Source organism: Aquila chrysaetos, chromosome 10 (assembly GCF_900496995.4).
Source record: "Aquila chrysaetos chrysaetos chromosome 10, bAquChr1.4, whole genome shotgun sequence".
Lineage (NCBI taxonomy): Eukaryota > Metazoa > Chordata > Aves > Accipitriformes > Accipitridae > Aquila > Aquila chrysaetos.
In genome coordinates, this window is record NC_044013.1 from 7,112,115 (window position 1) to 7,140,023 (window position 27,909).

A 27,909-nucleotide genomic window follows, 5' to 3' on the forward strand; every position below is an offset into this window, starting at 1 on the left:
CCGCGGCAGCGGCTTGGGGCTGCGGCTGCTCCAGCCTTCCCGGCTCGCCTGAGCGTCACATCTGACGTGCGGGCCGGGAGGGCGGGCGGGCAGGCCCGGCCACACGCCACACACACACACAGAGAGAGAGAGAGAGAGAGAGAGAGCCACCCACGCCGGGGATCCCCGCGGGGACCGCCGAGCCTGTGGGGGTACGCCCCGGCACGGCCCCGGCTCCGCGTGTGAGGAGCGTGAGTGAGCGTGTGTGTGTGTGTGTGTGAGGAGCGCGAGCGCGTGTGAGGAGTGCGCGGGCGGGCGGGCGTGTGCCCGCGCGCGCAGGTAGCGGCGGCGGCGGGCGCGGGCGGGAGAGCGGCTCACCCGCAGCGGCGGCGCGGGAGGCGGTTGCTCACTTCGCTGACGGATGGATGGCTGAGAGAGATCCCGCCATCCCATTTGTGCTCTGCTCACACGTCTTTCCTCCGTGCTTTTCTTCTTCTTTTTTTTTTTTTTTTCCTTCAAAATCTCCCTGGGAATTTTGTATTTTGCAGCTTTTTTTTTTTTTTTTCCTCTCTCTCCCCTCCTTCCTGCTGAGGATACGTTTTGCTTGCCAAGTTTGTAGTGACACCTCTCAGATTCCCCCACTCCCTGTTTTTTGGATCTATTACAGTGCCCGTTTGTACATAGACATACCTCTTTTTTTTTTTTGCCTCTTTTTTTTTTTTTCAAGAAAATTGGAATTCTTTGGGAAGCTAATGGATACTGAGGAGGACGATCCTAAAAATCTCCTTTTGAATCTGTAAATGAGGTGTACGAAGAAATTCTTAAATTCAGCCATCAATTTAGCTTCATATTAAGCACCTCGAAGTATTTATGATTGCAGAGCAGGTGCAAGCGAGGATTAGTAATAAGGTAAGGGAGCTATTTCCATCTTTGAGGCAGCAGCATTTGCTCAGGGTTATCAGCAGCTTCTATTTTTTTTTTTTTTTTTTAAATAGAATTTGGGCTGATTTATTTGCATTTTCGGGGCTGTTCTCCCGTCCTTCCGAGTCTTTTCTAATACGCCTGCTTGCTTTTCATCACTAAAATATACATTCCTTCTCCCTGCCTGCTCTGTATTTGGGAGTTTCTTTGCTGTGCACATGTTCTGGCTGTTATTTGGCAACTGTTTAAAACCACCAATCCTCCCTTTAAAGCGATTTCTTATCTTGCACTTTCTCCACCCAGCAGGATTCCTGAAAAGCCCCGTAGAAAACTGCAACACAAAAGCTTTATTTTTTTTTTTTATTTGCATTTAAAAAGGAGAGAGAAGTAGTTAAAATTCCCTCAGGGCAGAGATTGGGGGGGGGGGGGAGCAGCAATCAGGTTCTTCCTCTAAAAGCAAATTAAAATTAATTCCTCTCCCTTCCCCCCCGCCTCGGCGGTTGCCGGGAGCTGAAGCTGATTTTTGGGCCTCCCTCCCTCCCAAAGTTTCTGCTCCCCCCCCCTCGCTCCGTGGCCGTGTCACGAGTGGGGGAAGGTGAACCGCTGAGCTCCGGCCGCCCCCGCCCGGCACCTGCGCCGAATTTCAAGCGCTTCTGGGGGCTGTGGCGTGGCGGGGGGAGAGTAATAATTCCTGCTGGGTGGTTGGGAAGGAAAGCAAGGATACCCCTCGCTTCCTTCTGGGATGTTGCAGGAGCTTGCCCTGCATCAGCGTGCTCTACTAATTTTGTTTTACCAGCTTCATTTAGGGATGTAAATGGCACGAGCGAGGATATCAATTACCAGCTAGCTGTGGCGATAATCCGTGTTTTATGGGATTTAAGGATTTCTCTTGTTTTGAAAAAGCTTTTGTGACGCTAACAATAAGGAACTCCATAAATCATCTAAATGAATTGTGTTCCAGGAAGGGCAATTTTTAGTCCGATAACTAATTGCACTAACAGTTGTGAACATGTTTGTTGTAATAAAGGTGCCACTACTAAAAAGTGGCTTTCTTGATACGGGTCCCGCGTTTACTCACCTCCTACGGTGTGCCTTAGCTGTAGACGACCGCTGTCCTCTCCAAATACAGAACAGATCAGATGGTTGAGAGCGTAGTGGGAACGTACCTGTTTGGTGAAGTGGCACGTTCCCCAGCACTGAAAAGAGTGAAAGCCCATTTAACGGGCTGCTTCCGTGACTTAGGTTGAAAGCAGGAGGTAATCATCGCTTAGGCCTTCTGATTACATATTTTGATTAAAAGAGGAAGCAAACTTTTTTTTTTTTTTGGTAATCTTGATGATTCCATCATTAGCTTTTTAAATCCTCTTAAAAATAAGCAGGAGCTGTGGAGTTCAGTCCTTCAAGCAGAATATAGCAGTGTTCCTGCAGTGCTGTGAGGAAAGCTCCTCTTTCATGTCATCCTTTTCTGTTGCTTTATTTCCACCTTCTTCTGTATTCATGACTGTATTTTTTGATCCATTATTAACAGTCAGGATATATTGAAAAGGCTGGAATAAAATAGTGCTGTTCTACTTAGAGGGAAACGTGCTATGAGGAAAGGAATCAAGTTTGACTGTTTTAAGAGAATTGTTAAACCACAGGGTTTACATTTACTTGAGTTTTATTTCCACTGCCTTCGGCAATCTTTCATGTGATCTGCAACTGGTGATGTAACATGCATCTATATGGACCTATATCATCTGCGTAGCTCACTACATGTTCAGTTGGAACTCCATTTAATGCTGCCGACAAATCATTCACTGTGCAAAAACATACATCAGCAATTGAACAGGTGCAGGTCCAGTTCACCATACGATTAACTGGGCCAGTAGTTGCCAAACATAATGCCATTATATAGATATGCTGAGTCCCTCAAAAATTCTTAGCATGGTTGGTTTTGGGTTTTTTTGTTGGTTTTTTTTTTTTTTTTTGAAAATAACCACATGCAAAATCTGGTAAGACTGGATTCCTTGTGGCTGCTGAGTAGGCATTTGAGTAAGGGTAATGGAACCAAAATCTAAGAAGCTATTTCATGAAATGTATGTAGATTTTAGTGCGCTCTCTGAGCCCCTCTGAATAGAGTGTTTTATTAGCATGAAATATCTGATGCTGAGTTCAATCCTACTGTCCTTATTGAAGCAAAAATTTCCATAGACTTCATGAATCTGTACATAAGGATGTTTTCAATGATAATTTCTGACTGTGCAGTCAGATAATGTAGATGGTAACTTTGATGCCAATATTACTTATTTGAAGTTAATTTGTCAGTGTTAGGAAGTTTACTGTTTATCTCTGTAAACTGGAAAGGGTCAAAGAGTGTTTCCTGTTGTTTCATCAGTACAGCCACTGTCTTTGCCTCTTTGCCAAAGAGCAATTACTCAATGAGGACAGACTTGTATTTGAGCTTTTAAAATGTCTTTCCTCTGAACATCAAGAACATTTAGAAAACTGAATTGGTGACTCATTAGAACGGTTGTCTATATCCCTTTTTACTATTCAATATCTTTTATATCATGTGTGTATTTGAGCATAATCTAGTTCTTGAATTGACAGGTTATTGCTTGAATAAATTCTTCGCTTATTTGTTTAGTTTTCTATTTGAACATGGTTGTCCCCTTACGCTATAATAATGATAATTCCTTAAGCAACAGTGAGTTGCAAGCAAATGCTCGAGTTCATGGGTGAACATAGTGATTCATGACTGCGTAGACAGTATTGCTGATCAAGGTGTATGGCAAATTAAATCTCTAACCATAATGTCTGGTACAGGTACAATTCATTTCCTATTTAGTTCTTGTTGTTAAATTAGCTTTGGGAGGATTTTTTCAGATGGTAAACGGTATTACAAGACTCTCATATTTCAATCCACAGGATGGGAGTCTGTAATTTTGCAATGGAAAACCAGAGATAGTCTTCCAGACACCAAAGAAATTAATTTATTGTACCCAAGTCCATACAGTTACTAATACTACTGTTTGATCCTATTTCAACTTCTACTTGAAATTTCATACTGCTTTTCAGTAGTGAACAGCTACCAATATCCTAATTTTTACTGATGGGAAAAGTACCTGAAGCGGGTGACTAATCTGCGATTGTGCAGCAATTCAGTAGCAAGTGTAGGTAGCTGACCTGTGGCTTTTGTTGCTCAGTTCCAGGCTGTAGCCCCTAGATGGGTGTGAAACTTTCTGCAAGAGTTGCAAATGTTTCTGAGGAAGAGAAGTGAATACTTAGAGAAACAAAATATTTGATACTTGGCAGAAATAAGCTTAACTGAAAGAAACAGAGTTGTGGATAACAACCTTTACCTGCTTTTGAGAGCAGCTTAGTTCTGTAAATGATACAGCATGTCAGACGTACCGCTCATTTAATGGCTAGGAAGGTGCTGGGGCCATCAGCCTGGCCTCAGCAGGAGACCTCCGGGTGATGAGCCCTCCGCTGTGCGGAGCAGCAGGACGCTCGCGGGCACCTGCCCGCTGTCAGACCCCTTCAGCCCGGGTATCCTGTTGGCTGTGAGATCCATGCTGCGATGTGCACCTCCGTCTGCAAAACCAGGAGGTTCAGAGCAGCCAAATGCAGTATGTGGCCAAGTTCTGTTGTTTTTACACTCTTACGATATCATCACAGTCAGCAGGATGAGCTCAGTAAAGTATGCTGAAGTTGTGACCATTTAAAGTGACATTCATTTTTTGTTTAGAAATGCCAGAACTAATGAAAGCTGCTTTCCCAAAGATTTCTGTCTTGTAGAGTGAAACGCTTCCCCAGTTGAAACATTGATGAGAGCTTTCACTCATCTTTCTCATGCCCAGTAATGTAGTTCAGTTTTAGGGTTTTTTTCTGTTGAGAGGTTGAGAGAAGTATTCTGAGTTTTGCAGAGTTCCTCATACCTGTCGTGTCACTTACTCTCAACAAATTTGCATGTTCCTCAGATAGTTTGGACTGAAATCACCAACTGACTAAAAAAAATTGGTAGAAGTGCACGCAAAGCATGGTTGTGTAGATCTCACTGCTTTAGAAGACCAGACTAAAACTGCAGCCTTGTCATGTATTTTCTCACGTAACAAGTTGGTAAACTAGCCGTTTCACTTCATAGCTTTTCAGTGCATGGGGTAAGAGCTTACTACTGCTGACAGCTAGTGAGATTTCTCTTTGGCTCCATGTATCAGTGGTCCAAGCGTTAAGTTTGAACATTTGTCTGTGCAGGTCCCTGTGGGGGAGAGGAGTAATTGCCAGAAATCTGCTGTGTATCCAAATGGTTAAGACTATGGTTTTGTCATAAATAGGATTAAAATTTCACAGGAGACCAGTTTTAGTTATGGAAATGACCATATTGTTGTGATACCAGATGTTAGGTTGATTTCTGCAACTTTCTAGGAAATGACAGTACCTGTGCATGAGTCTTGTGTGCTGGAGAACTTTTTGCAAAGCCAGAAGAAAAAATAAATAATTTGAAGCCTTTTTTTGTTATCAAGTATGCATCTACCTCAAGGTATATTTCCAAAATGAAATTTTGTAGTAGGTTTGTCAATGTGAAAACTTTGGAACATATCCCACCATACCCTTTTTTCCCCAGCAGAGAAAAAAGCTCTGTGCTTCAGGAGAGGGACTGTGTTTTGGGGAAAGTTTTCAGATCCCTTTTCTCTGTGGACGAAGAGGCTGGACAAGCCACTTGCACAGTAGGAAAAGGGCCATGGGAAAGATGAGAGGACTGAAAGTAGGAGGAATGAAGCTAGAAAGATGACGTGTATCAGAAAAGATGATATATTGAATTTAGTGCTGATAAACTGCTACTAACTGAGCATAATAAATGCCTCATTATCCATAAAGCTGTGTTGCAAACGCAAGTGGCCGTGTTCAGTCCTGAAATGCCACTGTGAAAATGCAGTCCAAAGTCTGCCTGATTTAGTCCATTTCGGTGGAGTTGCACTAGTTTACAACAGGGCTAAAGCGGAGGAGAACTGTGCTTTTATGTTTTAGTTGTCTTCGTTATTGTTGATGAGCTGAGTACGCAGGACTTCATAATGCGACTTTATATTACACAAGAAGAAAGTAGAAGGAATTGATCAGCTATATTGTTAATCAGCTTACTTACTAGCTTCATATACTGTGAGAGGACTAATTTCATATACTTTACAAAGGGGAGAAACGCTGGGAAAGAAAGCATTTCTATTTGTGCATTTCAGTAAAATAATATAAAACCAACTATAAGATGTTTTCCAGAGCCTTAGTAACAGAACTGCAATTAGCATAAAATTTCCAAGGACTAAGATAAATAAATAAGCGCATCTGGTATTTATTTATTTAGGATTTGATCCATTTCCTATTGAGGGGAACTTTATTATTCCGAGGAAGGAAAAGGGAGAGGGTATATTGTTCCTCTGAAGTGGATGGGAGACTTTCCATCGCAGTTGCCAGAAAACAGCACAGGGGCCTTCTGAATTTTGAAATAGAAATTTGAAGTAGAAATTTTGTTAATGTTTATATAGCTGTTTGCCAACACTCAATATGTTGAAAGTTCATTTTAAGGAAATAGGAATATACTTACGGGTATTTATTTTTGAGTCCTGCCTTTCCTTTTGTTCAGCAATTATTCAGAATTGGCTTACCTGTTATTTTCAATAAAACGTCACCTCCAGCTGAGATAAATATTTAACTTTATATTTATTACCTCCCCCCCCCCCCCCCCCAAACTCCTGAACTCAGAAAAATTGGGACTGGCTCTGATTAAGCATATTTGTTGGACAATTGAAATTAAAAGCAATTTTAATTTACTGAAGGACGTAGCCAGGTAGCAATTTATTTTGCAGTAAAAGGAAAATTAGATGTTATTAAGTTATAGACGAGGTGCGTGCTGAGGTTTTATTAATTATTGTTTGTATTCCTTGGGCAACCAGAAGGTTCAGCCAAAATCATCACCTGCTTGTTGAAGACACTGTACAAATAAATAATAAATACATTTTGTGTCCCAAGGAATTTAGGCTTCACTCTACTATGAGTTCTTATTGCATGATTTACCACACTTGCACTGAGTTCGTGTATTCACAACATGTGAAAGTATTGTAAATGGTGGAAGAATTGGAATACAATGTGAAAGGAGAGTGGTCAGAAAAATAAATTCAATGTGCTCAGTGAAATAAACATTCGGAGGCACTTTTTAAAAGAAGATCGTCAATCTATTTGAGAACTTTTCTTGTCTTTGGTAGACTCCGTTAAAAAATATGCACGCATATGTAGAGTTATACATATGCACTATGCTATGTGATAGTGCAAATACACAAAAGAAATTGTGTGGTCTGATTCAAACTTCAGTGTCAATACATAGAGATTGCAACAATGTTACTGGAGTTACTATGTACAACAAATGTGTATGTGGCTAGTATATATGAAGAAAGAGCATTTCTTTTAATCAGAGAGCGACTTAGTCAACTTTTGTGCCTTTAATGAATGAATGAAAGATGCACAGTTAACGCTACTTTTTTCCTGCTATTTCATTTGCTTGTGTTTTAAAAATTCCAAATATAAAAATGTAGATTGACTTTCAGCCTATGTTTGCCATGTTTTAGCCTATGTAGAGACATGTACCGTTTGGCAAGTGAAGGTCTAAGCAAAGGTTGAACAAAATTGAACTGTAAACATTGCTTTGAAGTGGTCATTAAAGAAAAAGAGATTTTCTGTTTTGGAACATTTTCTGCAACTAACATTTAATAACAGAGCAATTTTTAGAAAATGCAAAACCTAATGATTTCATTGCTCTTCATTCACATCCACCATTTTGTACTCTTGCAACTCTGATGTTTTTTCAGATTGTCGCTGAGGTAAAAGCTGACTTTTAACTTTTTGTAGTTTAGTAAGTTTGTTGGAATAATTAGGAACAAGATTACCACCTAAACATAAATCTTGTAGCATTTGGAATCTTAATGTTGGAGAAGACCTTAAAAGGGCGCCACAGCTTTTCATTTTGACTGTTCAGCAACATTTTGCATTGCCTTCTTTTTTGTCCCCATTGTCATAACAGAGTAACCTTTTTTTTTCCTTTGTCCTTTTTTTTTTTTTTTCCCTTTACCTTACCTAGTTCATAAGAAGTGTGCAGTGGCTCATTGCCATTGACTGGGGTACAAAGAGAGAGGAGCACCAATGTGATAGTTTGGTCTTTGCTTTTGCCGTACTCACTCTTCACCCAGCTGCTGGGGCTGTGATGCAGCAGTTACGGTGTGCCAAATTTTTCCAGCATACCCAAGTCTAAGGTCTTAGCTGCCGCATGTCCACAAGAAAGAAACACTGGGGGCACTTTCAATCTCATGCCTTTGCTTGGCACTTACATTAAAATATATTCTGGTACTCAATCTATTTTGTTTTCCCATCCATAAATTGAACTACTACCCTGAGATGCTGTGAGGATTAATGAATGCTTGGAAAGCTCACTGCAGATAGAAAAAATACAGTGCTGCCTCTTCAGATCATTATGTATAACACTGCATAGTTCAAAAGTTATGAGAATTGTATAAAGGCTCTGGCACATGAAGCAAGAAAATATTAAACCTCCTATTAATGGGGGAGCCATAGGTCTTTCTTCATCTGCCATCCATTCTTGGTTCGGACACCAGCAGTGCAATGAATGATCCTGTTCTTGTAAGCCTTCTCTTTGTAACAGCCTTTGAAAATGAGGAGGGTTTGACGCAGGGAAATCTTGTTGGACCCTGATGGATGCTGTTCAGCTTTTGTGAAACGGCAGTATTTAATTCTTTTCAAGTATGTTTGTTCCAAAATAACAAAGCATCACTATGTATATGGGCCTGGCCATTCATAAAATGATTAAGTGTTTCTTAAAAAAAAAGTAAAATGCTTATCATAAACTCAGATGCTATGTGTGAAAGAAATCTCCATTTGTGATGAGAAGTTAGAATCCAGTTAGATTTCTAATACTTTTTAACAAAGTATTTAAGATTTCATTTTCTCCTTGGATATAAACATATTATCCTGAGAATGATAACTTCCTAGGTAGAAATCTATGTGCAACATTTTTGCACATTTTAAAAATAGTTTTGAATAATTAGGAAAATGTAATGAAAATTGTGACAGACCTTTAACTATCATGGAACGGGGATGAAAACATCTGTGATGTCAATTATTGCACCTCTTCTGCATGTTTTATATGAGGTCAGCTAACCTGTCAGAAATTCAGAGAAGTAGTAACTATGGTACTACAGTGGCTTAGTTTCAGAAAACAGAGAGTGAAAATTCTAGCAGAACTAAAAAATACATAAACACAAAGACACGTAATCTCAACCTAAAAGTTGTGCCTGGTGTTAGTGAAGCAAGCTCCTTCACGTTTGGCTGCTAATATACTTGAGCTGCCATTTGCAATCCCACTTTAATTCAGAAATTATTTGATATTTCAAGAATACAAGCTGATTCTTAAAGCAGTGAGGAATGTGTAAATGCTAGCAAGAAGTCCTGTTTTATCTTTGGTTAGCTGTGAATAAGATACCACATGACGATACCATATTGAGTAGTGTGGTGCTTTCAGAGCTCTCTCTCTCTCTCTCAAGACAATTTCACTGCTTAACTAAACCACAGGTATGAAAAGAAATTATTTTACAGACTACCAAACCCAGTCTTGCATAATGCTGAATTTCCATAATCGGGTCCCAAACTGAAATAGAGTGAGCAAGATCTGTAAAACCTAGAGAGCCGCAGTGGTGTCAGCACCAGAGGGAGCTGCTTGCCCAAGTCTTGGCCATGTCACAGCTCGAAGGCTGGAAAGAGCCAACAAAAGGGGACAAAATGGCAGAAAAAAAAATATGGTAACCTGTTGAACACTGTCCACGCATGAAAAATAATATTTGAAAGTTGAAGCTGATCTGTTGGCCAAATCTGACATGTTTCTTACATTGAATAATCTTAATTTATTACATTCAAGTTCTAATCTAGCCATTTTTTCTAGATTGTTGTCATAAAAATACTTTGTAGCTTACAAATAAGGTATTATAAAAATAAATTATGATCTTCAATTACAGCTGTAACTTTGGATCCTCTATTTGCTATAATAATGTAAATATATTTTATATTTACATATTGGACCCTTACATTTGTAGTCTTAGTTGGTACAGTGTGATACCTGGTAGGAATACAAATAAGGCTAATCATTCTTTTCCTCGACTACCCCCCCCCCCCCCCTTTTTTTGTTTCTCCTAGAAATACTATATTTTATAGGGCATTAACGTATATTCTCTTGGATTACTGAGAACTGAAGTGTGTGCGATACAATGATTCTGGACTTCATCTGTAAAGTATAATTATTTAAGTAGTTGCATGCCAGTGAAGTTCATAGGTTGCAAAGTGAAATCAGGGCTGAGCTGTGCAGGATGCTGTATTTACCCATAGTAAAAACACCAAAGAATATCCTCAACATCCCCCGAAACCACCTCCCAGGCACTGGTGTAAAGCATTTGTAATCTATGTGCTAGGACAGACGAAAGAGGATAGAAAGGAAATATTGCCCTTCAACTGAAAGATGACTTAAGCATTTGCTTAACTGCTTCTGCAAGTTGTCCAGGGTCACAGAACTAACCTCTGGCAGAGTAAGGAATTGAACCTGAGCCTCTGAAGTCCTAGTCCAGCACCGTGTTCGTGAGATATTCCTTCTTCTCTTAGCCTTATTGCCATAAAAAGTGATCTCTGTACACTGAAGATAATACTTTTAAAAGTAGATTTGTGTGTTCTACTACCACTGTAGTAAAATTCATTTATTTATAGGCATGCACACACAGACACACAGACACACAGACACACACACACACACAAATCCTTTCCTTGGACAGGGGCTTTGCTGATAAGGCAGTATAATAGTACTAAAATCAGTTCATGTGGAGCTTCAAAGTTATTAAGCTGTAGCAATTTAGAGTGTATTCAGTCCTTCTGCTTAAGAGATTTCTAAGGCAGGTACCTACCCACAGAGGTACACAGAGGTGTATGCAGAGAGTGTGTGTGTTTACACATGTGTACACGCACTTCTAGAATGTATATATACACATATATATGCAGTTAGTTATTTCAAAATCAAAATTAGAAATCGAGTTTAGCTGAGACTTTGTTGGAAGTGGAGCACCCGAGAAATTTCAGTACTCGGAGTGGTCTGGCTTTCTTTTCCTTGATAAGAGAGATCAGAAAAGCCCGATTTATTTGCTGCTAGGGCCTGAGCGAATGGACATGCTTCCCAATTTCACATTTGGACTAAATCTACTAATAAAAATTCTTCTATATTTCAGTATTTTACAAGTTATACTGCCAGATTTAAATGGCAAACTAAGTTAGTTTTCAAGTTCCTTCTTTGAGAAGATACAGAACAAAAGTTTGTTTCAACACTGCATTTTCCTTTTATTACAGCAAATATGTCTAACTGATAATTCAATTAGTTTGACCTACAAATTGGGAATAGGGCGGTATAATGGTCTTAGCCTGAAATGCTCCAGCTCAGTGCTAGATATCTCTCCATGCTTCCTGCCTGAAACAGGTGGGTAGAGGGTCAGGGGATGCAGATGAAAAGAGGTATTTGGGTCTCAGTGACATCTAAATTTTGAACTCGGGTAATGAAGTCCTTAAGTGAACTCACATAGAAAAACTTGGCCAGAGCAACAACCTGACCTTAGGTACCAGTTAAATCATGCAGCTGGTTCCCTTTCTTTCCAAGATCTCCTAGAAAGTTTTTTCTGTGTCAGTACAGCTTTCCTTGCTCCTGGATAATGTGGCAGCCTTAAGATTGGTAATGGAGGAACTGCAGATTTCATTACCTTTTCAATCTTTTGTTGAATTGGAAGAACTAAATTTGTCCCACTTTGAAACAAAAGAAAGATGTCGTCTTTGACAGTCTGTAAAAAAAAAAAAAAAACCAACCCTCCAAAACCCCACAAAAAACCTGAGTCATAACCTGAAAGCTGCAAATTTTGCCATTAGGTCTTTCAGACATATTCTTTCACTCTGTTTACAAGTTCAGATCCTAAAAGATTGTCAGAAGTGGACCAAACAACCTGGAACAGTTGAGAGACACTCCTTAGTGTGTTTTTAATGTGATTGATTTCATGTTTCTGGTCTTTGATTCAGTTCTTACTTTCTTTTTGTTTCAAAGACCAAACACAAATAAACAATTCGTTATGATTTAGCTGGTTGCCTGAAGGACAGCTGGATTGGAAGTTCCTATAAAAAGCCTTCAGTTTCGTGTCAGGTCAAGTACAGTGTTCTTAAAGCACCATTTGAAACTGTCATATACATTGCACTTTCTCAAAGGCTTTTGCAAATATGTTTTCTAAGTGCGGCTATTTATCCAAGAACCTTCTCTCAGCCAAGCGTTCAGAAAACAGTAGCTGTTGTTTGCATCTTGAAGGAAATTATTTATTACTAAGACAAAATGCGTCTGCACTAACTCACTTCTCTGTTCAGGGTGATACATTAAAACCTGGAGGATTATGAAAAAATCAAGGTGGAATAACTGGGCATCAGAACGGTACTTGAAATCTAGTCTGCGTAATTGAATATTGATGCACATTGGTGGAAATACTCTATACTGTGACAGAGTCTGGTTTGTGGGTTGTCTGGGGGAAAGTCTCTAAAGAGGTTATGATTTGTTCCTTGGCGGTTCACCCTAATTTAAACAGGACTGGGAATCATCCTTTAGAGCTACAACCAAAACTAGGCAGCGTGATTTAGCTCAACTGAGGCTTAGCCTAAAGTCTATTGAAATCTAGGGAAAATTTCCCATTGATGTCAGCGGTCTTTGGATCACTTTTCAGTAGCTCTGGCAGTGTTACGTTCTCCATTAAATAATGACCTACTAATGAAAAATTCTACATCCCTGTCTGTAGTGTTTCTGTGAAGAGACTTTTTCATTGCTTTCCTTTAAAAAGATCTCAAGGAAAATTATATGCTCAGTTATTCATCTAGATCTCCACTAAACCTTTTTACCAACAATGCAGTCATGAAGCTCACACATACTGCTGTCAAAGGGCAAAGTGCACACAAAATGATTAGGCTTTGTAATCACGTCCTGTGATATGAATGAATACAGGTGACCATGTGATAGCTACAGCATTTAGATTAAACAAAAGAACCATTCTGGAATTTGCCATGTACAGAGGTCATCAAATCAAACTTTCAGGCTAGGTTTTTTTTGTTTTGTTTTGTTTTTTTTTTTTTTTAAAGGCTGGATGATTTTATGGCTGTTAATAATATTTGTAGCTCCAGTATGCAAACTAAGATAAGAATAATCAAATCTCATGCTTCAGGGCATAAGCTAATCACCTGCTGGGTTTGGCATAATTGGTTTAGTGCATTATACGACGAAAGGAGGTTCACTTTCTCTGAAACTTTGAGTCTTAGCCACCCTCAGTGAAAGCATTTAAAAGGCCAGAGTTTCCTGATCCCTTTTGACAGCTCTTTTGTCCATACAATGATGCGTAACTAGAGCCAGTGAACATTAATGTTAGAATCTTATTTTTGGATTTCCTGACTTAAAGCTGTTAGTATGAGTTACTGCATTTTATATGGCAGAGACTACACATATGTATTTAAGGGTTCCTTGCTGGTTTTGCCCTTTTTTTCAGAAGTGGAAAAGATGCCAAATGATGTAAGAAACAGACTTTGTGATAAATTGCTGAATAGTGTGCGCACGCACAGACACATTAATTCACCTGTTAAATTACAAAATAATCAATTTATCTATCTGTCCTGGTATCTGGACATAGAAAATTGATGTGCTACTTATAAATAACTAGGAAATGTTTACAATGCTTTGCAGGCCCAAATTAGACAAGTAATAAGTTATAATAGCTTTTTGATTAACTCCTTGGCAGTAGAAGTTGGATTTACCTGATATGGAGCCTGTTTTTGGCAGTGGATTCACCAGAAACCACCTGCTCAAAAGGATTAATTCTGTAATTGAATCTCTGCTCATTTTAGTGAATGTGTTTTGTTTTCTTAGGCCCAGTTTGTGGTGGATTCTGGCATGTGGGTATGGAGCAGGGAAGCGTAAACATTTTTCCCTTCCAATGCCCTCAATGGAAGCTGACCATGTCTGCAGCCTGTGCGCTCTAGTGAACAAAGACCATTTCAAGAGTAGTGTCTTGTTAAAGAAAAAAATAAGGAGAGTCCCGTACACTTTAGTAAAATCAAATATAAAGTAACAGGTAATGAGGTACCCTAACCAGAATTCTCTAGGGTGCTCAAAACCACCCCGAACTGATAAGTTTAAATTCCATTGATTTTAGAGTAATTTCTGTTGAACTCTATTTGGTTTTTACTATTAAATTAGATTTGGGGTTTCCCAGACGATGAAATACGTTCTTTGAAGGCAGTTTGCCCTGCAGCTCCACCAGTACATTAGATGACAAAGTTGTATTGGGTTGCTTTAAGCTTTAACAGTTTGATAGGCGGCAGCTGTAGCTGCTACCAATACTTCACTTTAGCTGGACTTTCTCATCTAGGAATTTGTTATGAGCACCATCCATGGTTTTGCCTCTACAAATGAGTTTCAACTGAAAATCGGGGGCTGTAGTTTTCTCCTGGTTTTCAGGATTAAGGGTGACTAAAATTTAATGTATTCATATTGGATACCCTAGAGATCAGGAGAGAGGCTGCAAGTGATACAGGAGTTATGTGCCTTCTGAACGCCTGATGCAAGGCATCTTCCTGGAAAGCCTCAGCGATGATGCAGGCAGCCCTGTATCATAACATGTCACTCAACATGTTGGCACTGACCTTAGCAGCATGAGGTCACGAGATTGGGTTTGGTTTTTTGTTTGTTTGTTTGTTTTTTTTACATATATGTGCATCTGTAGAAGATTTTTTTAAGCTGGGGAACAGAAAAGTACAATATTGTGTTGGGATTTTCCGCTGTTCTTGCCAGGGGAGTGTAGGGGCTGGGGGTAATGGGAGATCTGGAACCTCCTTAGTGCCCCAGCTCAGCTCAACCTGCAGTAAATCTATACCTGTCACTGGCTGGAGGCTTCAGCTCAAACAAGTACAGGAGTATTGTTAAATCTTCTGTTGCAGGTTTTTTTTTCTGTTGTGTATAACTCAAGATGTTGGCTCACAGAGGAATAAGAAAAAATATTCTTCTCTTAAGAAAAGAACAACAAAACCACAAGCAAGTTCATTATCTATGTGAAGTCCTCAGATGCAGGCCTGCAGGAAAACCTGTAACACTGCTGAAATATAGGCGGCAGGGTTTTTTTTCCAGATGAATACTCTTAGTAAAACATTTTCATAATTTCCACACAGTGGTAATCATTTTATTGCTTTGCTTTATCTATACCTATTACTGCTCATAGAGTAGCTGCTCAGTTCTGATAACCTAGTGGAAATGCATTCCAAGTATAACTCAAGATTTGCAGAATTTCATAAAATTCTCTGAATTTCCACTTCAAAGCACACTGGCACAGTTTAGTATGGCTGTTAATAAGACATTTTTAGGTTTAGTATTTTGATCTGGAAACATAGTTATTTCATTTCCTGGTGATTTATATGTTTCTCTTCTAAAGGAATTTAGGTTTTTCAAAGTTATCAGTCCATAATTGAGATTTTACAATTAGCTGGCCCATCACCATAGTAGCAAAGTATTGGTCTATGGGATTACAGAGAACAGCACTGAATAAAACAAATCAGCCTTGCAGAGCCAGACCCAACTGCACAGGCAAGATTTTGCTCCGCATTTCAATATGAGAAGTTGTTAACAGATCATATATAAATAACTCTTGAAAGGGAAACTGACCCAGCATGGGAATGTGTTTATCTGTAGGCATGCTTGCACTGGTTCTTATCCAAACTTTGTCTTTATTCAATCAACCTATCCTTTAAATGGGGCCTTTAGTTTCAAAACTGAGGCTTGATTTTTACCCTCTTGAAGGTGCAGCAGTCACAAAAGAAGATACCTGAAATGTGTGGAAGTGATAAACACTTAGGATTCCCACTGGTCACCACTGATATATTCAGTTGTGCCCAGGACCCTGCCTTGTGATGAAACGAATTCATTGTGTACACCTTCAGAAGTCAAATACTTTAAAAGTAGAGTCCAAATTATAAAAATACGCTTCTACTTGAGTCTACAGCAGGCTGTTAATGATTGTAATGGTAGAGTTTCTTTCCAACAAACCTCTGAATAAAGTATTTCCTTGAGCTGGCTGTTCTCATAATATCTTTTCTGAAAGCCTTTTGGTCTCTGCTCAGGAGCTCTCTGTTGCCTTAGAGATACTACTGTATATTGTATACATGAAATAAACCCAACAAAACTGCCTGGGGAGTCTGCCACAGTCAGTAAACTAACACTTAGATCCCACCACAAATGGTTCCAACTCCTGATGGTTTGCCAGGCTGGTTTTGACAGGCTACATTATAGATAAATAGAGGCGTTTATTGTATACTTTGGAGAAATTAAAGAATTAGGTATTTATTGTGATCCAAAAGTGAATAGTTGGAGATTGCTGGTCTACAGATTACTTTTTTGTTTTTCCCCCAGGTTACCTTTGCTTTGATTGTGTGGTGAAGTTATTTTGTACTTGCCTATATTTTGGTACCTTGGATATAAATTTTTCATAGTTCATGCAGCCATAGAAATGCCCAAAGAATAAAGAGAAAAATCTATATATGATACTGCCATGATGAGGGAAATAATTTGTCATTTTTCTTAATTTTGTTTGTTTCCACTAGAACTACTTTTAAGGAAAAAACCCCACCTTTGTAATTTGTGAATCAAAACCCTACTATATTCTCTATCTGTACACCTTCACTGACTCTAATGTCACTGCATGAATACAAGTAAAAGCAACACTCAGCTACCATACTTATTTTAGCCGTACTCTGGTAGTTTTCAGACTATCAGACGTGATTGTATATCTTTACTCTCATGATTTGAGGACTGAAGCTCATGTTAACATCTACTTTTCACCCTTAAAATCTGTAAGTGCTCTATGGCAGAGCACAGATATTCTTACATTCATGTTTTTTAGGTGTCAAAACTAGAGATGCAGGGAGCAAGAGCAACCACTGAAAAGTCCCAGGGAGGATGATATGTAGTGTCCCAAAGAACATAACCTACCTACAGGGATGCATTAAATATGGCATTTAACTCCTCAACGCACACTCAGTTCAATGCACGTCAGCTCCAGTCCAAACTTGGCCTTTTCGACAAAGTTAAAAGTGAAGTCTGGAAAAATACTCATTCAAAGTTTTGACTTTTGCAAAAAAGTCTTGCTTTCACAGAGTTCCTCCATAAAGTATGAGAGGCTGAAGTTTGCTAGAAAGAGGAATATAAATATTCTTTCCTCCTTGAATATTTTTCTTTAGGGTGCTCCCAAAGAGATAATGATTTGTATAAGATTTCTATGACCATATTACTAATAATTTAAGTCTCTTAAACATTTATTTAAAATCTTCTATTGTTCAAATATGGAATAAAGCTTTTTTTTTTGTCAGTTAGAAATAGGTGACAAGTCTTCAAATGAAATTGCAATAGGGCATGTTTCTGCATGGCGTCAAGTATCCTCAATCCTTGTATTTTCAGTAGATATGAAGATTTTTACTATTTTATGGAAGACCCTGTTTAGTTTTGCAAGAGTCTGCTTCTGATATCTATAGGATTCATTAATTATAAATATTTAAGGACTGCTTCAGCATAGGCATGTGATTCAATAGAAACACAAAGCTTTTAATACATAATTAGTCAAGTTGTAGTCCAGGTTAGATAAATGGTACATAAGGGTCTGAATATTGAACAGTTAAAGCCTATCTGATTCTAATGTAAGTAGCTGCATTAGTTCTTCCAGGAGGAATCTGTTCTTTGTTTCTCTCGGGTCTTGCACAATTTTGTGGCTCTTTTATTTTTTGAGTAAACATTGTGTATGAGAATCTGATTCTCTGAGTGCACATGTATAATTTAATTTTTACAAGAAATCTTACTCCTTCTGGCTCAAAGTTAAATGTATGCAGAATCAAAGCCTTAAGATTACAATCAGAAAGTTTAAGTAGTAGGTGGGCTCTGCAATGAGTTTTAATCTACCCCTGTTATTTGACCTCACATTTATTTTGATGCACTGAAACATTTTACACTTTAAGCAGACTTGCACTGGAAATATCCAACTCCTACATTATTTCTGACTGGCTTTATTACAGGAACTGCAGAGAATCTGGTTAGGCACCTATGTGTTGCAACAGTATTTAACTCTAAAAAAACAACTAGAAACTGGAATAAAAATGGTGATATATAAATATACAAGCTTAGCATCCCACATACATACACTACCTAAATTCTTTCTTGATTTCTGAGGGGAATTAGGCCTCTAGCTCTTTTCACACTCCTATATGGAACAGACATGTAAGAGGTTTATTCAGTGTACCACACTTCACAAAACAGACCATTACCTTGAATGCTGGTTGCATTGGAGTTTTTAATCCTAGAGTAAGTGGTAGTAGCTATTAACGATGTTGTCGGGCCAAGAAACAGTCTTCCAATGAGCAAAATACACAAATCTATCTATCCCATCATGTGAAGCTCACCCTCCTGGAGCGATTCTACAAGCCAACTCAACTGACCTACTAACTATTCCTCTGCTTCAAAGTGACTTTTCTACACTGATAAATTTGTGCTAGTAACCTGTACAGATATGGAATTTGTCCCTATAGAGATGTGATTTTAATCTATCATCAAGAAGATATTTGTAGCCAGCTTTTGTGCAGTAGATTATTGATAGTGCCTCTTCCTTTATGCTTAGGATGCCAAGTAAGCGAGGCAAACTCTGAAGAATTTCAATGGACTATCTCAGACCTCCCTGAAATGGTAAATAAACTGCACAGTGGGTTGTATTCTCATATATTTTGCAAATGCTACAGAGGAAAATAAATTACCACAGATACTGAGACATGTGTAAGTTTCAGTCTGAAACACGGACACACTTCCAAAACTGCAATAAAGAGCTGTCTTTTGTATTTGAAGATGTCAAGCTGCTGGAATCTAGTGTGAGCTGAGGTTGTCTGACATCGGTTTCATTATGGCTACTTCCAGACTTCTCATATTTAGATAGTATGATTGAAGCTTTAGTGCAGCGTGCTCTGTACAAATGACAGTACCTTGGGCAGAACATGACAGATTTTAGCAAACAGATTAAAGGAAAGTTGAAGTGACTTTCTGCTCTTTTTGATTATTTTTGTGCGTGTGGTCTCATACTGTTGCAACATGTATGGAAATAGGTTGGTGCATCATAACCTCTAGGATAGAAACGAAAAGGAAGAAAATGAGTGTAGAGGGTTCTCTTCCTAACATGGAAATTGCTGAAAGACCTGCTGTTGGTGATGCTCTAATTACTTTGTACTCTGCCTTATCAGTGGTGTTGAACAGGGATGTAAATTGTGGTTCAATTTAAACAGCATTAGTTTTACAAGCTGAATGAAAAGAAACCCAACATCCTGTGTGCTTGGCTCAGTGAACTAAACTTCCCAATGAATGCCCTGGTTGCTGTGCTTTTCCTTCTTAGTTTGCATGCGGAGTGTCAGAAATCCATTTAAACAGAAGAAACACATAGTTACAGAGTTTATACCTCTGACTCTGGGTGGTAGAAGTGCTTAAAATTGCAGGTGGGACTTGGTGGAAAACTTAACAACAAGGGCTGGCTGTACAGACACCACATGTACCTTCTGGCACTGCAGTATTTCTCACCCATCCACTAAAAAGAGCAATGCATAGCATCTGGTATAGTGTTTGTTGGAGACTACTGCATGGGTCCACCACAGGAAGATAAATGAAGGTTAATGTATCTATTGTATTCTCTCGTTGGAAGGTTTTATTCCATAGGAGCATTCTGATTATAATATTTTTGCCATCCAGGAACTGAACCCACAAGAAACCTAGTTCCTTTAGTCATTGAGTCATTCGAGGGTTGCAGAAAAATAAAGGCGGGAGCAGAAACAGCAAAGCAAACGAAAAGAAGGTGATGCAGTTGCCCACACAGTGATGTCCAGGACCACTTGAGGTGCCCTAGGATGTCCCAGACATTCCCATAGTGCAGGCTGGTGTGATAAAGAGCCTATGGAGAGCCACACACCTCTGGAGCAGGAGCTGAAGGCCGGCTGGGCTGGCCCACGGCAGCTAACACGGCACTACGCGCCTCCGGCTGGGCAACCGAGTCCTCTCCTGTTCACTTCTCCTATTGCCAGGGAAGAACTGTTACTCTAGATTACAAACCATTATAGCCAGCTGTAACCCCAAACAGATGTGGAATAATTTTGTAATTTTTATTTTTTATAACTTTTTTTTTTTCCCCAAAACAATTTTGTAAAAAGTATTTGCACTAGTGCTAGAAGACATCGTGAGGATTAAGTCTCAGGTGCAGATACAACACAAATTTCATCCCATTGCTGTTTTATAATCAAAAGAGAGTGGAATTTAATATCAGTTCACCAACAAACAAAGATCTCTTTACAGTGTCGAGACTTCAAACAAAGAAGCCATCCACTTAAAAGTTGTGGTTGAATCACGGATATCACTAAAGTGGAAAATGGTCAGACATAAGCAAGTTCATTTCCCCATATCCCCAAGCAGTTATTAATGGTAACACTATCATTCATTATTTACCTTTTCTGTGTTTAATCTGTGACGTAAAGTGTTTTATAATCAAGAGGCAGTTTTTTGACCCATCTAATCCCAGCTGGTATTTCTGAATCTATTTATACTCGATGTAAAATATTTAGTTAATATTTTTTACTCATTAACAGTGTAATTCTACAACTGTGTTAATTGTTAATGGCCAATTAAAGCAGATTAGTATTTTTCAAATGGAAAAATACGAAAATCATTTCTTAATATAAAGATTAGATAAATTTTATCATTTCAGTCGACACTTAATTCACCTCATTATCTGATGATATTAATTTTAAGAATTTCTATTGCTCTCAAAAAAAAAAAAAAAGAAAAAAGGGAAACTTCAGCAGGTGCAATCCCCCCCAAATTAATAAAGGATAACAGACATTTTTATCAAGGTGGCATATGCTTTTGAGAGCTCTGTTTTAGCAATTTTCCTGAACTGGAACACATTGGTTTTTTCTAGTCCTGTGAAGAAGTTTGCAGTATGATGAATAACGTATCATGAATAATTAGACAATGTGAGGCTGTAAATCCCAACAGAAACAATGCATCTCTCAGATTAGTTGTTTCTTCTGCAAAGGGCAGTATACAATGATGGAGCAGAGCCATTCATTTTAGATACATTCCATTTGCAAGTAATCTTTCGTGTGAAAGAAAAACAAGATGTATGATAGTTTACACGTCAATTAAAGCATGTTAGGAATGAAAGAGCATTTTCAGAAGCCTGAAAACAAAGTTTTTCAGATGATGAATTAGCTCTTGGCTAGAGACTAATACCTGTGCAAAAATCAAGAGTGGCCTCATTATGAACCTACCTTCCTTGGATTCTTGCAATTAACAATGAAAATGAATGGGAAGGACTTGTCTTGTAATTAGTGCAGGTTGGGACATCTGAACTGTCCCAGCAAGAGCATCTGAACTTTCCCAGTGCAGTGAAAGAAAACTTCAAAGAAGTCGTCATTCTTTCAGTTCAGTTGGCTGATTGGGTTGGGGTTTTTTAAAGGATTAGCTCCCTGCTGTGGCAAATAAGTATTGAAATGCTGGAAATGCTGATTTTCAGAAAGACTGTTCAGAATGAAAGCTGCTTTTTCTTTCTATTAATCGTATTCCCATGTGTCACTAGAATGTAGAAGGTGGGGAATTCAGGGAGGAATCTGCATTATGATAGCAGTGCACTTTGACCTTCCTGTGATACCGTCTCTCCTTTGTTGGACCATGAAGTTTTCAATGCTAGAATGTCAATCAGTTGTCTGAAATTCATGAGTCTTTAACATAACTGAAGTGGATGAAAATGTACCGATTAGAACAATATTATGGAACGGGAGGCTATACTCAGAAGTGGAAAGTTCTTTACTATTAGCTTTTGTTTTAGGTCTCTTTAAAGCCACTATTCTGCGCTTCCTGTCCAAAGAAATGATTTTCTATAAGCTTCTCCAGTTTTTGCCTTTAGTCACAAGGACATGCATGCTGCATTTTCAAATGCTGGTACTATGCCAATAAACTAATAACACAGTGTTCTTCTTAATGAGGTGGCAGTTTTCCTACCTCTGAAAATTAAGAATGTCAGTCTGCGGCAATTTGGCATGAGGTAGCTCTGCCCATATCACTCTCTTCCAGTAGCAGTGAGGACAAAGTGCTGTTATTATCCATAAGCCCAGATCGAACTTGAAGTTCTATATGTAATATATCTCTAGCTCATCTCCTAATCAGTAGTCTTCCTATGGAAGACAGAAAGGCCCTCTCATAAGTGTTGCTGCCCAATACCGTACAGCTGGCAGGCAGGAAAGGGAAGGACTAGACAAGAAATAAAAGGCTAATCGCTACCTCTCCGCAGCTTGTAGATATTTGAATAATATGCACATTATTGTGTAAGCAAAATGGAAGAGATCAACTTATGAATGTGAAAAATGATATCAACCTTTACTTAGAAGAATTACTTGCACTTCCGGACTAACAAGCCTCAGAAAAAGCAGGATGCTGCAAAATGCAGTGTAACTGTGCCAATAATTTTCCATAGAGCTCGAGTGCTTTCTCTGGCAAAACACCCCTTGAGTAAGGACTGCAAATGCTGTGGCAAGTGAAAAAAAGTATTTGTTATTTTAAAAAATGTATGTGGTCAGAAAAGTGACTGCAAGAAATGACAGTAGATCTATGTCCTGTGTATTTTCAGTCTTTCTGCTGACTCCTGCAGAAAAATAAGTATGTGCTATTCTTTATACCAGTTAGCATTGCAGAGCCAACACATCTCTGGGAAGGAATGAGCTGAATTCTGACCTGGCTGTATTAATTAAGTCCCCGATGAAGACTCTTTATTATAGATGATGACGCATGGACCATAAACAGCCCAACTTGGTGTTCAGATCTCAGGCAGAATTTTAGTGGTGGAAATGAGAAGACCTTGTATGTCAAGTAAATCTCATCAGGAGTCACTCACAATGAACATTGAACTCACTGACACCACCTATAGACTCATTTTTCAGGGTATAATTGCATTTTAACACAAATTTCTTTTGGTCCTTGTCCTTGAAGTCCTCTTTGTTCATCTATAAAACAGATGCTCTTTGGGCAATGGGTAGACCAGCACAGCACAATGAGGACATTAATGCTTCTGTAACCAGTTCCTGTCTAGCCTACGCTTACCTACAAATGCTGCTTAGGTACTAACAGAGATGAGAGAAACTTCCCTTTCTATAACTATGCGTATATTTTTCATTGCACATGTTTCTTTTCTTTCCTCCTCCCATGCTTACACCTCCTTTTTCCTGGCTGTTCAAAGAGCTTAAAGTTGAGAACATGTTTTAAGGATGTGGGACTATTTCTGAGGACACTAGGAAATTACTGTGTGATTAAAAATGTGCATTTACAGTTTTCTCCACTGATAATGTTTAACTTTAAAGCAATTTCCTGTCCTGTTAAGGGCTGCTTTAATTTTAACAGATGGCACCATTTTTCATCATCGAAACCGTAAACCTTTATGTAATTTACTTACATATAATTTGTATTTATTTCCTTGCAGGTTCTTAATTTTTTTGAATGTAATAGCTCTCAGTGGATTCTGCCATGTACCGCTGAACTGTGCCAAATATTCAGCATTGATTTTCATATTGACTTATATCAATTGTGCCATTAGTGTAAAATGGATGGGGAAACACATTGAATATAATATTCTGAATGTTTTCATTCTTCAATCTGATATTAATAATTCAGAATGTATTTAACAGGGAATATGCATTAAAATCTCTGCCAGGATTTGAAAATAAATTTACCACAGGCCCTTTTGACTACGTTGGTTATGTGTTGGCTTATTCACTGTAATTTTTCCTTTCTGTCCCTCTGCCATGTGTATTCCCTCCTTCTAGCCTGTCCAAAGCACTGCTACAAATGTCTTTCCCCTGACTGATCAAACAAAATCACTCAAGGTCCCAGCTGATGTACTTGTATAATCTCAAATTATTCCTATTCTCTCTTGTTCTACCAACTACCTTCTGTTCTAGAAAAAAATCCATGCTTTTCACAGTAAACTTATTCTACATTGATGCGGCAAGTCTCCTAGAGTCTGCAGCCCTCTTGTGAGGCAGATGGGAAATTCTGTGACAGCTTCAGTTAAATTTAAAATGGAAGTTTCGGATGAAGATGAAATTCTGCCTGAAATAGTAGCTCCTCTGTTTTTATTTTCAGCTTAAGTTGGATTGGATTTGCACTAGCCTCATATTTACAGTTCAGCTGTGTCAACTATACTCAGTTTGTGTTTTCCTGCTGCCCTACCCTACTCATTGCTGATAAGAAACAGTTTTCAAATGTGCATTTTGTTGTTCAAATACAAGCTGAAGCTAACCCTAAACTCCATCCCTATGGAGCAGACCTTTCTAAGTATCTCACCTTACTGTTATTTTCTCTGATTGAAATATGCATGGCTTTTATCGTTACTGTGCTCTGCCTGGTATATATAGTTCTGTGTTCATCTCTCTCCTACCATTTCCATGTTTTTTCTCAAAATGTAGTCATGCCAGAAATCTTTCCTCCTTAGTTGAACGTGCCAGTAATCACTCCTCATTCAACATGTTCTGACTGTCATTCTGTGTTTTCTCTCATGTTGGTTCTTCTTGCCTCCTTTTGCATTCAGACGTTTCATGACAGCAGGTTATATTATTCCATATTGGTAAAACACCATGTGAATATATAAACTTATATACATGATTTTTAAGAATCATGTAGATGTGAAGAAGTGATATTTTTAAATTCTTTGGGATTGATTTCAGTTTGGCATGCGTTAACTTGTGCTGAAATTGCAAATATATTTTTTAAGTTGGTTGATACTTGAGTCATTCTAGATGGTGTATATCCGACAAAGAGCGGTACAAGGCAAAGTGAAGCTGATGTGTATTTGGGACAGAGAGGTGTGAAAATAATCAGTTGTATAGATGACACAAGCAAATGATATTATGCCAGTTGTTTTTGGTTTACATGTTAGGTTACAGCTCTACATGACCTAGCTTCTTTAGAGCATTTGTGTACTTCTGCTGTTAAGCATATCTTTAATACTGATTTCAGTTGTGTTTTGTCTGCATCTATTTTACAAGCCCACAATCTCCTATTTTACCTTAATAATACAATATTTTGCTTTTCATGCTGGATAACTGTTAAGCTAGTAAGTGTGTTGGAGTTAAATGGACATTGTCATACTTCTTTACAATTTCTTTGTATTTTTTTCCTCACAGAAGATGGAAAGGAAAGCTTTCAAGCCTTTTTTATGACTTATCCTTTGCCTATTTATTATGCTTTTTCCCCACTGCTTTTTTGATGGGACTTTGTATTAATGGCTTTTTGTTACCTTCTATGCTTGTGCCCCAATATCAGATATTCGTGGTGCTGCTCTGGGAACTGGGCATGACAGTTTTGGTGCAAATGCTATTGCTACAGAAAAAGTGTGTTGGCAAATAAGAGTCAATTCTAATTCCAATTCCAATTAAGAATAAATTCTATTCTCTGCTTTGAAGGATATCCATGACCACTGCCATGAATATAATGGGAGTTTTTACCCTAGCAGTGTCTTTAGAAGATCAACAATGCCCATACGTGGTTAAGTGCATGGGTTATCCAGCCTGATAACCACTCCGTACCTCGATGCATCAGAGTAAGATGCATCACACCTGCAACCACAGCATGTGAAAACTTGTGCATGTTTACATGATAGTGGCATTTCCTTCCCTAAAGTAACATGATTTAGTGTAGAGATCTCCGAAACTGGGGTTTGGGTTGTTTTGGGGTTTGGCGTTGTTTCTTGTTTTGTTTTGTTTTGGTTTTTTGAGCTAGCTACAATACCAGAAACAGGCCAACTCTGCAAGGGTGGATGTTTACAAAAGTTAATGTGTCACATTAAGGTGTGAGCTTGATCTATAAAATACTTATATATAGTCTTGAATTCTACAGAAGCTGGGGATATCAGCTTTTTATGAGGTGCTTTAGCCTTTCTCAAGATCAAACCTTTGTAACAACTTTGACCAGATAGATTTGGCCAACTGTTTTTTGCAGCCTCAACTTTTCATCAGGTTACCTTGAATTGGTTGAAACACAGATCCAGTTACTTCTGAACATAGTCTCCCGAGAATAAAAATCAAGTAGAAATCTGCTTATTAGCCACAGTAAAATAGCTTGAGTCTCAGCTGAATGTTTGCAATTCTGTTCCAAATTTTTCCTGATAGTAGATTATTTAAGTGCTAATTTTAATCTAACCTTCAGAAGTAAAGAGGCTGGTAATCAAGTTATATTTTGTATTTGTGAATTGTAGTATTATATTAATGTGTTGGGGTTTTGTCTGATTTATGATTAAAACAACTTTCCATCATGCGTGCATTTCCTGACTGGTTTTATTTTCTGATGTGCAGTGTCACGTAGCACAGTGTACAGCCAGAGTATTTACTTTTTTGACAGGGTAATACAGAACATTTTCTAACTTATCTCCAGAAAATCTCATAGAGATCTGACAAGATAATAGCTTTTGCCTGTATCCTGTGCCTTTTCCTGTTTAGTTATTCAGTCTTTTATCTGGTGCTGTGAGCTCCTTAGATAAGTGTTACTTGATTGTTTAATAACTAAGGTGCTTTTCATAATGCCTATCATGCTGCCAGAAACCATGCTGTTTATTTCATTCATGTTCTGATCAATTGGGTATTAAGTAATTACTATTTTGGGCTATCTCCAAAGGCTCTTTGCCTCTGCAGTAGCCTCCATTACAAAGATGCTGTATTCTGGCACTCAGTTGTGTTGAGGTGTGTTGTTACTAATTACTGGAGAGCAGTAACAAATAAATTTCTTGGTCCATAGGACCCAAGTTGTACGGATTGCCAGCAATGCTGAACCATGCATATGAAAGTCTCTGTAGATCTTGGGAATGATTTTGCTTTTTCTTATGCTGAATGTGGTGTAATTCTGTTTAAAATATTTAGTTTGGTGCCCTAGGCCAAACATCTTCACCAGGCATGTTGTTAGAGGCTATCTAAATGGCCAAGCACTCATGAGGGGTGGAGAGCACTTACTCTGCACCTGCAGAAGAGCAAATGGTTTCGTTTGCTCTGCACGGAGCTGAATTCACTCTCACCAAATCAAGCTATGTGAACCACACCAGCCTGCAGTAAGTGGGGAAGATCAGGGGATTTGCTTCAAAATTGCTCTGCTGCTCTGAGCCAAAATGCGAATATAAAAACAGCCTTTGTGTCTGTATCTCTGCTGTCTTTTCCTTTCCCTCTCTCTTTGTGTTACTTATAGGAAAGACAGATCTTCCAGAGAGGTGGCTTTGTGATCGCAAACTTGTTAACTGTGGTTTGGGTGTTGGTTGGTTATGAGGAATTCCCATGATAGCAGTGCCTCCGAGGGAGTTTTATATCTTGTCTTCCAACCGTATACTGTTCTTCTGCTCATCATGAAAGAGTTGGAAGACAAAAAAGCCTGTGCAATTACACCAAATCCTCAGTCATGATACAAAACCAGAGGAAGCAACTGTAACCACAAAGTTTTTTATAAATATTTGTCCTGCAAAGGAGGAGCAGTAATAAAAGCAAGTCACCAGTGGAGGCTGCTGGAAAGGTGACCAGGGCATGACTTTATTGACAGTGAATGTGCCTGCAGCTACCATGGAGATAGATTTATATTAACAACTGAGATTGTAAAAGGGATGTTGAAAACGAAGCCCCAAACCCTGTGCCTCATTAACAAGAGTAACAACAGAAATCTTAATGGAAGTGGGAAATACTTTGAATTTACTTCATTTTCTTTACAGAGGAGTCTAGTGATCTTCCTTCAAGCAGTTCATAAGACAGGCTGCTAAGAAAAGAATAACAGGGAGTGATTTTCAT

At 38.6% G+C, this 27,909-nt stretch overlaps 1 protein-coding gene across 1 annotated transcript in view; it reads left to right on the top strand.

Moving 5' to 3' along the window:
• Nucleotides 1-419: 419 nt before the first annotated feature.
• The window catches only part of NLGN1 (neuroligin 1), a 406,306-nt gene continuing 378,816 nt past the window's right edge, over nucleotides 420-27,909 (top strand). Inside the window, exon 1 of the mRNA XM_030028718.1 lies at nucleotides 420-888. The gene's annotated coding sequence lies outside the window, so the exon portion shown is untranslated. The remainder of the gene's footprint in view (nucleotides 889-27,909) is intronic.